The sequence below is a fragment of the Rhincodon typus genome, chromosome 21 (assembly GCF_021869965.1).
Source record: "Rhincodon typus isolate 14 chromosome 21, sRhiTyp1.1, whole genome shotgun sequence".
NCBI lineage: Eukaryota > Metazoa > Chordata > Chondrichthyes > Orectolobiformes > Rhincodontidae > Rhincodon > Rhincodon typus.
In genome coordinates, this window is record NC_063352.1 from 12,420,499 (window position 1) to 12,426,963 (window position 6,465).

Sequence of the window (6,465 nt, forward strand, 5' to 3'; positions counted from 1 at the left end):
CTCATAATTTAAACCTACGAGCCTTCAGTAAGCACAGCATTTACATTTTATTTCATTTAGCTAAAATAACTTTATTGCATCACTTTCACATTTTGATTAAATACCCTATAATTGCTTGGCTACTTCCATGGATTGTTGTGTTTATCTAATGAGCTGGAAATTGATGTACATAACACTCTGGTAAAGGTAAGCCAGAAAATTACTCAAAAGTAAATTGAAAGTTGGATAAGGGAATCCAGGTTCTACAGATTCATGCACGGAATGATATACTGGTGGAATGGAGGAGGCAAAAGCATTTGAAGAGTTAAAACAGAAAGACACTTGCATGCTACAAAGGTAGTTTTTAATGTTTCATCTTTTCAATCAGCTAAGAATAATTTAACATTATTTCCATATGTCATGAGCTAGACAATCCAAAAAGGTACTTCATTCTCAATCTCTCCTGAGTTATCTAATAGCATTCTTCTGATAATAGAACTGCTGCAATTGGGCTAAGCTTTCCTTGGGTGAGAGTTTTCTTTTCCTGATCTGAATCTAGAAAAGAGTTGGCATCTGTGGCTTGAGGCAAGACTGAAGATTAGATCATGTAATGTTCAAACTGTATGAAATGATCATGTCACGTCTGATCATGTCATTTCTCAAATGTGTTTCTACCTATCTTCATGTATTTAATATTAGTGCAAGTGTTTTGACTTAGAATTGGAAGTCTCAGTCACTCTGTACTTAATGTTTTTGGTACGGACCCTCCGGAACAAAATAGATATTGTACAAAGGGGAATGAGCTCAGTATTTGTAATGCACCTCTCAGAACACATAGTCTTAAGTTCAGTTTAGTATCAGCATTGCTGAACTACTCCCCACGCTCAGGTACAGTGATTTTCCCCCATCCCATACCTAGCATCTCCTCTCATCATTCGACCCTCAATCTCTGAGATCAATTCATAGAATCCCTACAGTGCAGATAGAGGCCATTCAGCCACTGAGTCTACTCTGACCCTCTGAAGAGTATCCCTCCGGACCCACTCCCCCACCCTAACCCTGTAAGCCTACATTAACCATAGCTAATCCACCTAGCCTGCACATCTTTGGACTGTGGGAGGAAACCCAAGCCAATTCTCAAGCCATCCTGACCTGAAGTCTCATGACTTTTGAAACCTGTATCCTGAGTTCCTGCATCAATTGCATTTTTCCTGAAATTCCTGGCTCTTTGTGTGAGTAGCCAGGGAATCAAAGAGTGGATGTGGGGCTGGACACTTCTATGGCATGAAATCTGAAACATAATGGTCATCTTAGTCAACAGCATACCTGGGACACATTCCTTCAGAATCCTCGGTAATCTCGGATGGTTGGCAACCTTAACTTGCGCGCGCACAACAGGCTAAAAAAACCTGTTAGCAGGCAGCCGAAGTTACCGATACAGAATGACCACTTGAGAGGGATACTGGAAGGTGACTGGTGCCTCTGTATACAAGGTTCAGCACACTGTCGATGTCTTTAGGGATAGAAATGAAAAGACTTGCGTTTATCTAGCACTTTCCATAACCACTGGGCAGCTCAAATTGATTTACTGGTTATTAAATACTTTGAAATATAGTCACTGTTGTAATGTGAGAAGGTGAATGTTAACAAAAAAGGGAGAAACAAACACTTCCTATATTCTGAATTTTAAAAGTGATTGTACATAGGTTACAGTAATGCTGCACTAACTGCACACTACTTATAACCTAAGTTGGGGACTTTCCACCCTTTGCACTGTCCGAATTTGAAATGCCAATTGATTTCTGGCGGGCTGGACAAGCTGATAGTGACAATTCATCAGCTTTGTTAATGCAACCTTTTTCTTTAAGTGCTCAACGTTTATCTCCACTGTTGCACATTAATTATTTTCTGATTAATGTAAAGTTAACTTTGCAAATGTGCATATGACCAGGGAATTTTTTTTTTGATGCTTTACATTCCTGTCTGGTTGTCGACATTGAATTGATATTTTTATGGAGGTGCTTTTCAATTTAAAGCTTTATATAAATGGTGGTATGTAAAATAGGTTTCCAACTTAGTTTCTGTTTATATACTGTATTACTGTTCCCCTGTGCTAAAAGTGAGTATAAAAAACTGATGAAGACAAGCACTTTGCGACTACCAGTGGTCTGAGTTTTAAAGATTGGCCTTATCGCAACTTCACTGCTAAATAGGAACAGTGTGCAGATGGCGTAGGAATAATGAAACTGTAATATTTTTGCTGATGAAATTTATCAGGATTGTAGACCAATATCTCCCCAAGAGAGGTGAGAAGCAATTTCGGAAATTCTGCACAATAGTGAACAACCAGCCATTTTCATCATAACCATATTAAAACTAACATTTCAATTTAAAGCATAATCTTGCAATCTAAATTGTAATTTTAAAAAATGTGCTTAGTTCTTAAATGCAAATCAAATTCTTTCTTTTATTTACCAATAGTGAGAGTGATGATGCAATTTATGAAAATAATTCTTCTTTTATTCCACCAACCCAGATATAGTTATCCTGTATAATGTATTTGATAATCCATTTACAATCTTAACGTGGGCTGTTTGTTCATGGACTATGATTACGTTTAAAGTTTCAGGTGAAATCTGGGGACATAAGCCTAGAGCCTTAATTTTCCTAATCCTAATTAGACGATACGAAGGTGGGTCGCGTTGTGGACAGTGCGGAGGGCTGTTCTAGGTTACAAAGGGACATTGATAGGATGCAGAGCTGGGTTGAGAAGTGGCAAATGGAGTTTAACCCTGAAAAGTGTGAGGTGATTCATTTTGGAAGGAAAAACTTGAAAGCAGAATACAGGGTTAATGGAAAGATTCTTGGCAGTGTGGAGGAGCAGAGGGATCTTGGGGTTCATGTCCACAGTTCCCTGAAAGCTGCCACCCAGGTGGATAGAGTTGTTAAGAAGGCGTATGGTGTGTTAGCTTTCATTAATAGAGGGATCGAGTTCAAGAGCTGTGAAGTTATGCTCCAGCTATACAAAAGCCTGGTTCGGCCACATCTGGAGTATTGTGTCCGGTTCTGGTCCCCTCATTACAGGAAAGATGTGGAAGTGTTGGAAAAGGTGCGGAAGAGATTTACCAGGATGTTGCCTGGAATGGAGGGAAGGTCTTACGAGGAAAGGTTGAGAGAGCTAGGGCTTTTCTCTTTAGAATGAGTAAGGATGAGAGGTGATTTGATAGAGGTGTTCAAAATGATCAGAGGTATAGATAGAGTAGACAGCCAGAGATTTTTTCCTAGGGTCGAGGTAGCTATTACAAGGGGGCATAGTTTTAAAGTGAGTGGAGGTAGATATAGGGGAGACATCAGAGGTAGGTTCTTTACTCAGAGAGTGGTTGGGGTGTGGAATGCATTGCTGGAACGGCCTCATTAGGGGCGTTTAAGCGGCTATTAGATAGGCATATGGATGATAGTATAAGGTAGGGGTGGAGGTTAGATAGACCTTAGGATTAGGGTAAAAGTTCGGCACAACATCGTGGGCCGAAGGGCCTGTACTGTGCTGTACTGTTCTATGTTCTATGTTCTACCTCACAGTAAACAGGATAAATACATATCCTTTCCAAAATCACACAGGATTCATTTCTGGTCATAAGAGACAAATAATGATTATGTAATGACCCCAGATTTACAGGATGGGTGGTTGCACTACTATTGTTGGTCCTTATATCCAACATGCTGTATCCCTATTTTGTTATTCTAAGATTTCCCAACACTAAATTACTGTAGTCTGTTTTAGTAACACTGTAATTTACAAGACTATTGGTAAGATGCTAAAATCAATGCTCCTAAAGTCCCAGACCAGTAGTACATACAAGTTATTCAATATGGGTACAACAAAATTATGTTTTGTGTAATGTGTAAAGCCTGTAACTCCAAAGTAAGTTATTTTCTCATGGCAAATAAGTATATTGTCACTTCCTTTCATGGTGTAATCTATTTCTGGTGGTCCTATAGTTTAGGTTGTTTCTGCCATGTTCATTTAGGTTGAATTTTTTTCCAGTAGTTTTACACTAGGTCTTAACTTCATTAATGGGAATATTACAATATCAGTGTGTCTAATCTGGCTGCATCCTGTTCCTATTTATAAGCATAATAGGCTGCTTCTCACATCTCTCCACAATTAACAGCATACCATCTTAGAAATACCATAAAAGAGGATGAAATGTTATATTGACAAGGCCATCTTGAGCCAGGTAGATAAGAGTAAATTCAAAATTTTTAAAAAAATCACTTTCCTCACAGAAAGTAATGTCATGCGACTGGTTCCGATCACACACTATCTAAGTGTTGCATAAAAGCCAGCATTTATTGACCATCCCTAATTGCCCAGAGGGCAGTTAAGAGTCAACCACATTGGATCTGGAGTCACATGTAGACCAGACCACGTAAGGATGGCAGTTTCCTTCCCTGAAGGGCATGAGTAAACCAGATGGGTTTTCCAACAATTCCAGATGTTTATTGAATTCAAATTCCACCAGCTGCTGTGGCAGGATTCAAACCTGGGTCACCAGGACATTAACTGGGTCTTTGAACTAACAGTGTGGTGATAATACCACTGGGTCCTTGTCTCCCCTATGCCCATTTATAAATGTGACCCCTCATTGTATCTATGACTATTTAAGACAAAGCAGTATTGTATTTGTCAATTTATGATTGGGATGAGATCCTTCCCGAATGTCAGGGTCATTGCATCATCCATTTGCAGGTTAAACTGGCTAAAGATGAAGCAATGAAGGTGCCTTCGTGATCAGAATGGTCTCACCTGTTCCAAATTGCCTTCAAAATCTCAAGTAGGGTGGTACCTGACTTTTCTATCATTTCACACCTCATTTATTTGTGTGGGGAAGAGGTGCAATCAGGTCTATAATTTATATTAGTAACATACTGAGTGAAATATGGGATGTGAAACCCACAGTCAAGCATTTAGATTGATCCTAGTGAATTTCAGAGTTAGTGTGCAGTGCCTCCAGCACTGATGAAAAGAAGTTTTGCATTTTTATGAAACTCAGTGCTGTAATGTAGCTTGAGTGTTTGAATGTGCATGTCGATTTGATAGCTAAGTCCTGTTTATGCTGCTGGACAATACAATTGCATTCTTGAATTCTAAATTGCAAAATGAGGCGTGTATGGATTCTCACATACGTGAAAAAAATCTTTATGGCAACGGCTAGGTGAGAGAAAATAACACACCTTTTTTTTGTTTGTTCTTTAATCCAAAATGTCTGTTGTTCCGAATTCTATCTGCATAAACAGTTCTAAGACTGTGTGAAGACAGACCGGTGTCAAGAGTTCTGAATATGAAAAGCTTTAGTGTTAAGAGAGGTTATTAAAAAGTACTCTCTACCACATACCAGATACTGTTTAATAACTTATTAATATTTTATGGTCACATCAAAGGTAGTTTGAAGACTCAATGTCCTACTTCCAGGCTTTTAAAATTATTCCATTTTTCCCCATTAAATGTGCCATTCAAAGGCCACAAAATGACTATAGTTCCCTAACGGGAGCTCATGTGTCTGATTTAGAAGCTCAATTGTCATTAATTTCTTCGAATTGTATACCATATGTACAATATTTGTGCAGCTTATTTTTCTGAAAACCTGCAGTAATGCTAGCAGAACACTTTCGATATCTTCCCCGAACATCACACCACTCCTCTCTCAGCTGTCAGTTTATTACGGAGAGCCACACAGAATGAAAACAGCAGCATCTCAGAAACCGTCAGAACGTAAAATGCTCATGATCTGTCAACCCTCTTTTTACTGATGAGCGGAGAGTCATTTCTATCCAACAACACAAGGGCCATAACACTTTTTTTTTAATAAAAGCCTGTTAACTGCTGACAGGAAACATGTCCACAGTTTCCAGACACGGGACCACAGCCATAAACAATAAAACCAAAAGTACTGACAAAAACAGAAGTCTGATAGCTATTAGAAAGAATAGTTTGAAGGGAATGATGCAAGAATGGCAGAGATGTATTTTGTCGTGGTTTATGGTTGTCGTTTATGTATCTTCAATTATATTTCAGCCATACAATTATTTACACATTGTTTTGGATGATTTTTCCATGAAATCCAAAGGTTTTGGCTGTGTACTCTAATTTGATATTAGAATCATAAAATGATGAAGTATAGAAGAAGGCCATTCAGCTCAGCATACCTGTGCTAGCTCTGAAAATAACCATCGTATTAGTTGCACTATTCCTCCCTTTCCCCATTTTTTATCTTATCAAGTGTATATGTAATTCCCCTTTGAAGTGAATAGTCTACATATTTGTTGTCATTTGCAGGTGTGGAAAGAGGATGGAAAGCTATGTTTTTCTTTCTGCAGCTTTGCAGTTCACGCGGTGCAAAGTCAGAGTAGTCAACTGATGAGTGCTGTATTGGAAGTGTTGTTTTTATGCTTCAACATTTCCACATTGAAGTAGCAGGACACACA